The 10,785-nt window shown below is 38.5% G+C and overlaps 1 pseudogene; it reads right to left on the bottom strand.

Moving 5' to 3' along the window:
- Window positions 1-924: 924 nt before the first annotated feature.
- The window catches only part of Rpl27a-ps2 (ribosomal protein L27a, pseudogene 2), a 32,265-nt pseudogene continuing 22,404 nt past the window's right edge, over window positions 925-10,785 (bottom strand).

Below are 10,785 nucleotides of genomic sequence, written 5' to 3'. Positions count from 1 at the left end.
GATTATTGAAGCGCACATTTAAAAATTGTTTTTATGAAATACACATTTCTGAAAAATATTATAGCAACTTCTTAAAATGCAAGCATAGTAATTAGCCGTGATGCTGTAATAGCTACAGTCCTAACACGAAGGAGAATAGCAAAGAACGATGTTGACTTCAAGGTTGGTGTGGCCTACATAGCAAGTTGATGGCCAGATTCACATCACAAGACCCAAATTCAAAAGATAATCATCCCATGGTCCAGATATCCCTTTTCTGATTGAACACTCAAGGAAAAGAAAATCAGTATATCTATGTCTATATCATCATGTTCACACCAGCTATACTTTCAGTTCAATCACATGACAAAACTGCCTGTCATGAGTGAAAAGGGAAAGAACATCAAACACATGCTGTGAAGTATCATTGCACCTTAAAAGGGGACAAATCCTGTGATCTTCCACTACATGATTAATATGGAAAATAATAGTGCTAAATGAAACAAGCTAGACACACACACACACACACACACACAGAGAGAGAGAGAGAGAGAGAGAGAGAGAGAGAGAGAGAGAGAGAGAGAGAGATCCTGCGTGTTCCACCACATGATTAATATCGAAGATAGGATGCTAAACGAAACAAGCTAGATGCAGAAAGAGATCGTGTGATCTTTTTGTTCCTAGAGTCTGGAGAGTAGCCAAAAAAAAAAAAAATCACAGAAGTAGAAAAGAATGGTGGTTTCAGGGTCTGAAAAACGGAAGAATTAGAGGGACATTGCCCAAATGATACAGAGGTTCAATGGTCTACGATAAATGAGTTTTAGAGCCTGAATAAGCATCATGATAATTTTAACAATAAGGACCTGTGTATTTGAAGTTTGTGGCAACAGAACACAGAATCAGATCGTCCAATCCTAACTCTTACTTTGTTTAAAATGTCAGCATTTAATTAACCTCCGAAGTGGCACCTCCGTCACCCTTAATCTTCTCTTCAGCTCTTCTCTAAAGACCTTGACCTTCGCGATGACAGGTGTCTTAGGAGCTGGCCCTTTCTCAGAGCTTTGTAGTAGCCTGGTCGCACAGCATCAATGATGGGAGCAGCCCCAGTCTTGTTTTTTGCTGCATTGACCCGTGTCTGCTCGCTGATCAGCGTCCATAATTTATCCCGGTTGACAGTTGGGCAGAAGGGCTGGTTCCTCTTCAAGTGGTAATGCTTCGTACCAACTTTCCCGAAGTAACCTGGATTTTTGTCAACGCTGATCCTGTGGTGATGCTCGCCTCCAGCATTCCCGCTCCCCTCCTGGGTGCTTGTGGTACTTACTGATGCAACTATGGCTGTGGCTAACGTGGTCCCGGAATTTCCGGGTCTTCCTCAGTCTGGATGGCAATGACTCCCATGCATCATTTTTCCAATAGTCTTACAAGTTTACCTAGATTATTCTTCACAAATACCACCCTCTTAAACACCATTTTCAGGGTTAGCAGATTGTTTTTGTTCAAATACTGCCTCAATGTGAGGCTTAATTCTGAGTTTCTCTATTCTTGTGCGTTGGCTTCCTAACTTCTCACTACCTTGTTAAGTGTCCGTGCCTTCAAGCACCTCTGTGTATATACTGTGTATCTCTTTCCAGATGTTCTCGGTGGTCTGCATTTATTGCCTGTTGTTTATACAAGCACAAAGTCTATGACCTTGCTCAAGGTTACTCAAAGACCCATGGATTGGTTGTTTTGATTTAATAATTATCAAAGTTAGACAAGTATTTAATGACCTTGTTTGATTTCACATTGAAAGACAAATGTTTGTTTTCAGTATGTGTGTCCACGTGAGTGCACATGCCACAGCATAGATGTGGAGGTCAGAGGACATCTTTGTGACCTCATTTCTCTCCTTCCGCCTCTGCATACATAGGTTCTAGAGATGGAGTTCAGTTTGTTATGCTTGTAGGTTGGGGAATACAGTCATCTCACTGGCTCTGAAGACCTTTTTGATAATTTTCAGTCACCTATTTATTTATTAAGAACTTATAATACATGAAATAGTCTTTTAATATTAGGAACACAAGAATGAAATATGCCATTCACACATCTTAAGCATTTACTTTCTCCTTGGTGTAGCATAATACATAAATAAATCACGGTGTTTCACGGCTTTATGAAATTCGTAGGCAAATGGTTGGAACTGGAAAATATCATCCTGAGTGAGCTAACCCAATCACAGAAAGACATACATGGTATGCACTCACTGATAAGTGGCTATTAGCCCAAATGCTTGAATTACCCTAGATGCCTAGAACAAATGAAACTCAAGACGGATGATCAAAATGTGAATGCTTCACTCCTTCTCTAAAAGGGGAACAAGAATACCCTTGGCAGGGAAGAGAGAGGCAAAGATTAAAACAGAGACTGAAGGAACACCCATTCAGAGCCTGCCCCACATGTGGCCCATACATATACAGCCACCCAATTAGACAAGATGGATGAAGCAAAGAAGTGCAGACTGACAGGAGCCGGATGTAGATCGCTCCTGAGAGACACAGCCAGAATACAGCAAATACAGAGGCGAATGCCAGCAGCAAACCACTGAACTGAGAATAGGACCCCCGTTGAAGGAATCAGAGAAAGAACTGGAAGAGCTTGAAGGGGCTCGAGACCCCATATGTACAACAATGCCAAGCAACCAGAGCTTCCAGGGACTAAGCCACTACCTAAAGACTATACATGGACTGACCCTGGACTCTGACCTCATAGGTAGCAATGAATATCCTAGAAAGAGCACCAGTGGAAGGGGAAGCCCTGGGTCCTGCTAAGACTGAACCCCCAGTGAACTAGACTGTTGGGGGGAGGGCGGCAATGGGGAAAGGGTTGGGAGGGGAACACCCATAAGGAAGGGGAGGGGGGAGGGGGATGTTTGCCCGGAAACCAAAGAATTATTATTAAGTATTAAATAAATTTAAAAAAGAAAAAATCACGGTGTTTCATTCAATAGTAAGTGCTATAAAGAAATAATAAACAGTGAGATATTTACACATAAGTAAATGGCAAGCTATGACCTCAACATCAAGAAGAACGCAAGGCCAAGCTTGATGAGTGGTGTGTGCCTATGATCCCATCACTCATGGGGATTTAAAAAAAATGCATGAATTTGAGGCAGGTGTAGGGACACAGGAGGATATAAAAGAGAAAAGAAAGTAACAAGAAAGAAAAAAGAAATAAAAAACCTCTCTTCCTGGACTATATACCAAGGTTCTACTTAAAAACAGTAAAGGTAGATGAGGAGGACCTTAAGGTCACAGGGTTGGGGAATGCCATCTAGCCCAAAGCAGGAGTCTAGCTACTGAGGAGACCAAATGGAGAAATCGCCTATAGTGTTAGTATACAATAGCTAACGTGTGGTATACTTTAACACTTTAAACACTGGAGACAATAAAGCATCAGAATAATGTAAAACAATGGTTTTGTCCTCTGAAATGCTTAGTAAAGCACAAGCATGCTCACTTTGGGCTGGGAAAAATGGCTCAGTGTTAACACCATTTGTTTTGCAATCATGAGGACAGCAACTCCAGAGTTCCACAATGCCTGTAGGTATAATTCTGAGGGATTTAACCTTCTTTTCTTTCACACGCACACACACACACACACACACACACACACACACACACAGAAGGTGGGGGTGATAAGAAAAGAGACCACATCATACCTTACGTCTCTGTATCACAGCTCTATGTTAACTGTCATAACACTTTCACTGAAATAAAAATGGAAAGGTCCCCTCAGCCATTTAACTGATAGGAAGTCAATGGGCTGTCAAGAGAAACAGATTTCCTTTCACTGACAGTTTCATCTCTTAATTTCATGGTGGTAGAAGCAACTTAGAAAACTGATGCCCGAACTTACAATGACCAAGAAGGAATAATTGTTTAAAGTAATACTGATGAAAGTGAGAATCTTTTGAACATGAAACAAGGCTGCCATTGTGTGTAAAATTGTTAGACCAGAAAAATCCTTGGCACATGCAGACAGCACTCTGTCCCTGAGGACAGCTGCCCTGTCCTAGTTTGAAAACAAGGTGGAAATGCACTTACACAGTTGGACCCAAGAGAGAAGATATTAAGCATTTCTTAGAATGTCCAGTGAATAAGCAATACAGTACACCACATCCAGGAAGAACATAAAGGCAGAAAACTAGAAGCTGATATTCCACGTGGAAAGCTTAATGGTTTACTCAATTCACTTGGCCGTTCGGAATTATAAAACAGTGGCACCGAAAAGTGTTCTGAGGGATATTATTTATCACAATGTATTTAATTAACATGAGTTTGGCAAAATGTACAATCAAATAAACTCAGTTGTAAAAAGTATGAATGAATCTGAAAAAGAAGGTTATTTTGAATTTGAATTATCCCGATGGATGAATGACTATATTAAAGAATAAAACAGACTAGAAACTGAAAGCCATAATTGTCATGATGGTTGTACAGGTGCCTCAAAATGACACCACTTCCCTTTGACCAGGATATCACACCTGGAGTGTTGAAATAACTCGTATGCTGAAGGATACAAAGTGGACACCAGTCCTCAACAATTCCTCGCGAGTACACGAACCCATGAAAAGCTGAGAAAAATCTAAGGTCCCTCTAATAGTCAAAATGTTAAAGAATGATATGGTGAATCCCAAAGGCTCTCTTACCCCATCAGAGTGGGTTAAAGTTCATGCTCTATATGAGCTTCTGCTAAAAAATATGACAAGTAACACAATTCCTATTGTCCTCCTTCTCTGCTTTCTATGCTCCAGCCTCATAGTCTCTTTACATGAAAATTTGAAGCATAACATGGTATATTTTTGTTGACAGACAGCATCTTTTTATGTGACATGCTCAGACGGATTTTCCCACATAGGACACCTGCATATACCAGGTAGCCCCCTCCCCCAACAATGACCTCACTGTCTTGGTACTACCTCCAACCCTACAGCCTTCACCTGGACACTTGATCTACTTCTTGTCTCAGATCCTGTGCCCTGCTGTGGAATCCTTCAATAACCCTGCCCTCCATAGACAGGCATAAACAAACATAGGTCAGACTCCCTAGATAGGATTACTATTCCTTATGCAAATGCTTGAGTGCTGAGATGTTTATGGTTTTACATTATAGCTTGGAACATTTGAGGAAATGTGAAAAATCTTGGAAATGGGATCCCATAGTAAACACAGTATTCATCTGTTTCGTTTGTACTTATACAGCAGTGTTGGACTTCAAATTCCATGTACTGATGAGTTGTGTGCGTGCATGTGTATATGTACACATGCACACATGTGCATTTGCGTGTGTTATTTTCCTCAATTGCTCTCTACCTTATCCTTTGAAGCAAGGTCTCTCACTGAACGTAGAGCTCGCAGATTCAGCAAGTGTGGCAAAGCAGCAAGCAAGAGTCTGTCTGTCCGTCACTGCCTCTGTCTAACGCTCAGTTATACACACAGTGCCATGCCCTGCTTCTACGGGGATACTAGGAACTGAACTTAGATCCATTCGTGCTTTTACAATAAGTATTTTACAAACTGAGCCTACTGCCTAGACCCTGAATTCGATTCTTTTCAATTCAGAATATGTAAACTATATAGTAACTCTTTTATAAAAGCTGTCACATTTGTTACTACTTAGTTATGTAGGTGATTATTAGTTTAGTATCTCTTTTTCTCACCAGGGTACAACCTCAGACAGGAAAAGCAAGTCTGTCTTATTCATCTCTCTGCTTCAAGTCTCTAGGATAGCCATGAATGCTTTGCTAGTCAGTTGCAGGTGTAGACAAGGTCTTTTATAGAATCTTCTAAGAAAAGATGGAGAAATATGAGCTGGTCATGGTTCAGTTCAGTTGAATAACAGTCTCGGATGAAATGACCATATCCAAGGAATGGAGATTAAAGACGGTCTGGAGACCGTATAGATTGTGCCGCCCCAACCCACATGATGGTACAATGATTTATTGTCTTGGTGGTAAATAAAAGTCACCTTTTCACTCACTTAGAAATGATGAACTTCAAGGCCTCACTCTCATCTATTGGGGTTCATGTTTCTATTAAAAAAAACTCTCCAAAAAAAAAAACTTGTAGTTTTCTACAAGATTTCACTTCCATATGACATTCGGTTTTCTTTTCTCCCATTGATTTTTTCTCTTGGGTATACTGAGTTAATCAACAACATTAATAAGAACACTTCCTGTGGGTTTTCTATTTTAGATATCATGGGGCTGGAAGGGAACTGGGGAGCTGGGCGTTATGTATAATTGAACCCAGGGTCTCTAGCATTGAACTAAATACCTAGCCCAAATAAATGTTTTTACACGTTATCTCAATCCATGGCAGATAACAAGTGGAATATACTACCAGCATCTGTAAAAGACTGATGAGTGCTTTCACATATATATTTTGATTTGATCCGGTGAAGACTGTATTGTAAAGCAAAGTGAACAAGGAGACATTTGAATGATTATTAGTCAATGATTGCTGAATATTGTTATTCCCCTTATCTGTGTACAAATTTCAGATCTGTTAATAATACAAAACAGCAAATGAAATGCAAATTAGTGTTTTGAGGGACTTTCCAATTACAACACAAAGCCAAAGGAAACAAAATTCACAGATTTTACTTCAAAAATACATTCTTCCATGTTTGCTGGTTTGTGCACTCCAATCCCAGTGCTCAGGTAACTAAGGTAAGAAGATTCCTACGACTTCTAGGTCAGTGTGTGGAACATAGTGAGTTCCAGGCAGGATAGTGTGAGATGCTGTCTTACTAAAAATGGTATAAATATGTATAAATATATATAAATATATAATATAATATAATATAATATATATCTGACACACATATACTAAGTTTTTAATGACGATGTTTTTGAAACCCAACAGAAAAAATAGGATATATAGCTGCAATGCAGGCCATTTATAAAGGATAATCACAGTGGGTATATAAATATGTATAATACTCAACCTGTCACATAATAGGGAAAAGGCGAATTAAACTGAATTATATTTCATAAGGCTGACAAGAATTTAAAGGAATGAAGCTATCAAACCTTGGCAGTTATACAAAATACCTATTTTTCTGCATGTTTAGGGGTTATGAAATTGGAGAAACCACTCTGGAAAGCACACTGACAGTCTATCAGAGAAAAACATCTCTGCTGACTCAACAATCTTCTAAGAAACAATTCTAAAGAAATAATCACAGATCGGTATCAAAAAATACATAACAGAATGATTTTTGGCTGTGGTGGTAAACTTTGGAAACATAATTATCCGGTATGTTCTTTTCTCATATTTTAAGTCACCGTATTCTTACTTTATTCTTACCTAAAACTGGGATAAGCTTTATATGCTAGTGTACATCCTCACCCCAATGTTATCAGGGACAATGTCACAAGATGCAGAGATTAAAGATAGTCACATCACTTTCACCCAAAAAAGAAAACAATGAAAAGCAGGAGGAGGGGGGACAGGAGGGAGGGAAACCAGGAAAAGGGGTAACATTTGAAATGTAATACATAAACTATCCAAGAAAAGAAATCTATAAATTTGTACAAAAATTCAATTAAAAAACAAAAACAAAATATTTGCTAAACAAAATACATCTTTAAAAGAATAGAAAAAGAGAATAAAATAATAAATGGGAAGAAATAACAGAACACACATAGTGATCAAATAGAATTCATGATATCAACTGAGAGCACAGAGTGGAGCAGAAAAGACAAAAGAATTTACAGTCACATATTGTGATCGTTAAATTTTCATTTTGCTTATTTGTTTGTTTTTATTTTTGTAGAACAGTGCCAGGTTATGTAGCCCATGCTAGCCTCACACGTGGGTTGTATTTTGAATATTTGCATCTCTGTTCACTGGCAGGTTGGCCTTGAATTTTCTTTTGTTGTTGTTGTTGTTGTTGTTGTTGTTGTTGTTGTTGTTTTTGCCTGATTTTGATACCAAAGTATGCTGGCTTTGCAAGAGAAAAAATTAAAATAAATAAAGAATAAAGTAGCATCCCTTCCATTTCTATGCTATGGAATAGTTTGAAGAGCATTGGCATAATTTTAGGGTGTGATGTAGTGGTTTGAATAGGTGTGGCACTATTATGGGGTGTGTCCTTGTTGGAGTAGGCGTGGCCATGTTGGAGGAAGTGTGTCACTGTGGGGACTCACTTTGAGGTCTCCTATGCTCAAGGTCCAACCAGTGTAGAATACAGTCCCTTTCTGTTGTCTTAAGATCAAGATGTAAAACTCTTTGTTCCTCTAGCACCATGTCTGCCTATATGCTGCCATTCTTCTCACCATAAAATTAATAAACTGAACCTATGAACTGTAAGCTAGTCCTAATTAAATATTTCCCTTTATAAGAGTTGGTGTGGTCATGGTGTCTCTTCATAGCAATGAAACTTTAACTAATGTTCAGGGGAGTCACATTCAAATATAATTACATTTTCTTTTCTCCCTTTTCTCCCTCAAACCCCATTCCATGTATTCTCCCTTTACTTTCTCTCAGGGAAGCTATACCCATGACATCTCAACAACATGGCTGCCTAAGCAAGACCTGAACAAGGACATCACCAACAGACAAGATGAAAACATGAGAGATATTGAAGTCTCACAGGGTCCCAAACCTAAGGAATAAAAAAGCTACAGGAAACTACAGAAAGCTGAAAGCAGAAGAGTCTTCTGGGAAGAGTCCCGCAGATGGTACTAGTTTTTCTTTAAACTTCTGGTAGATAAAAATGAAACCATCTGAGTCCAGGATTTTATTTCTTTTTAATTACTATACTTTGTATTCTTCTATCAATTTTATTACTCATTACTGATCAGTTTAGCTTCTACATATCTTTTAGGTTTACTTTTGGTAGACAATATATGTCTGTAAATTCACTCACTTATTTTACATTATCTAATTCATTCAATATATGTTTTCAAAGTATGTCCTAATGAACTTCTATTACTGAAAATATGTTGTAAAGCCCCCCATTTTGTCCTTAATTTTAATAATTTAGTTAGGTTAAGTGTTTTATGTTTATCTTTTCAAAGAAGCAATGCTTTGTTTCAATTATTGAAATTATCAGCTTATTTGCCTTATTTTTATAGATCCATTAAGTCCATTTGATCTATATTTCCATTTACTATGATTTTGTTTTTGGTTTGATGAGCATTGATAAGAATCAGTTAAAGAGCAGTCAACATCACTTGCCGTTGTTTTGAAGTCAATCTATGCCTTTACATCTCATAGCATTGATGAAATAGGACACCAATGCATGGGGGGGGGGGTGTCTGTGTGTGTGAGCGTGCGTGCTCACAACTGTTACATCCTCTTATTGCATTGCCATTTAATCAGAAGTTGTCTTCTTTATCTTTTCTAACCAAGTTTGGTTTGAAGGGTTAATGGATATCTATAAGATTCTTAGAAAACAACATCTGATGGTTTCTAATTCTATTTTCTTGAAATCCTCTTTTCCATCCTCTCACTGTTTTTATTGTGTGCTAGTGTATTGAATTTCCTGCAAGCAAATGGGTCTTGCTTTCCTCTAACTGGCTTGTCTTTGTCTCTTGACTGAATAACAAACCATCAACAACTACAGTAATTATTGAAATGTATGCATTGATTCCACTAATATTTTGTTCTTTATATAGTATTTGGTACATTTGTATCACTGATCCACTTATTTTTTTGTCTTGGCCCATTTTTCCCCCCTGTGACTTCATAGGTGTGTTTATCTTTCTCTTTACTGAATAGAATATCCTGTCAAGTGTCTTCCAAAGTGATACCTTAGAGGTCATGGACTCTCTAGCATATGTTTGTCACAGAAAGCTTTTTTATATTCATTTACAAAGAATGTCTATGCTGGGCACAGTAACCCGTGTTGCTAAATATTATCATTCAGAGCTTGAAATACATCATTCTTCATCTTTCCAACTTTTAGAGTCTTAATTTTTCCTGTCAAAAAGAACTACAGGGACATAAATGGAGAAGAGTCTGAAGGAAAGGAGTTCCAGCAACAGGCCCAAAGTGGGATCCAGCTCAAGGGGAGGTCCCAAGGCCTGACACTATTACTGATGCTATGATGTGCTTAAAACAGAAGCCTAGCATGACTGCCCTCTGAAAGGCCCAACAAGCAGCTGAAAGGATCAGATGCAGATATTTACACCCAACCAATGGACAGAAGCTGGTGACCCTTGTGGTTGAATTAGGGAAAAGCTGGAAGAAGTTGAGGAGGAGGGCAACCCTGTAGGAGGACCAGCAGTCTAATTAACCTGAACCCCAAGATCTCCCAGACACTGGATCACCAACCAGGCAGCATATGCCAGCTGATATGAGGCCCCCAACACATAGACAGCAGAGGATTGTCTTGACTCGGTGAAAGAAGATGCACTTAACATTCAAGAGACTTGAGACGCCAGAGAGTGGGGAGGTCTGGTGAGGTGGGGTTTGGAGGAGTGGAGACATCCTCTTGAAGAAAGATATGGAATAGTCAGAGGGCAGACCCAGAGGGAGGTAAATTCTGGACTGAAAAAAAATTAAAGAATTTTTTAAAAAAGAAAAATAGTAAAAATGAATTAAAGAACAGGAAAAGAGACATCTTTTATTATTCTTGTGGCTTTGCCTTTCTATATGGCTTGGTGTTTCTTTCTGGAAGTTATCAATACTCTTTCTCTAGTCTTTATATTTAGTTTTCTAAGTATAATATAATGTGAAGAAAGTTTTTCCTGTGTGTTTGGCATTTCAAATGCATCTGGAATCTGGATAATTACTATTTCTTGGATTTTGAGGTATC

Source organism: Rattus norvegicus, chromosome 7 (genome assembly GCF_021556685.1).
Source record: "Rattus norvegicus strain SHRSP/BbbUtx chromosome 7, alternate assembly SHRSP_T2T, whole genome shotgun sequence".
Taxonomy (NCBI): domain Eukaryota; kingdom Metazoa; phylum Chordata; class Mammalia; order Rodentia; family Muridae; genus Rattus; species Rattus norvegicus.
This window is presented reverse-complemented; position numbering and strand designations above follow the sequence as displayed.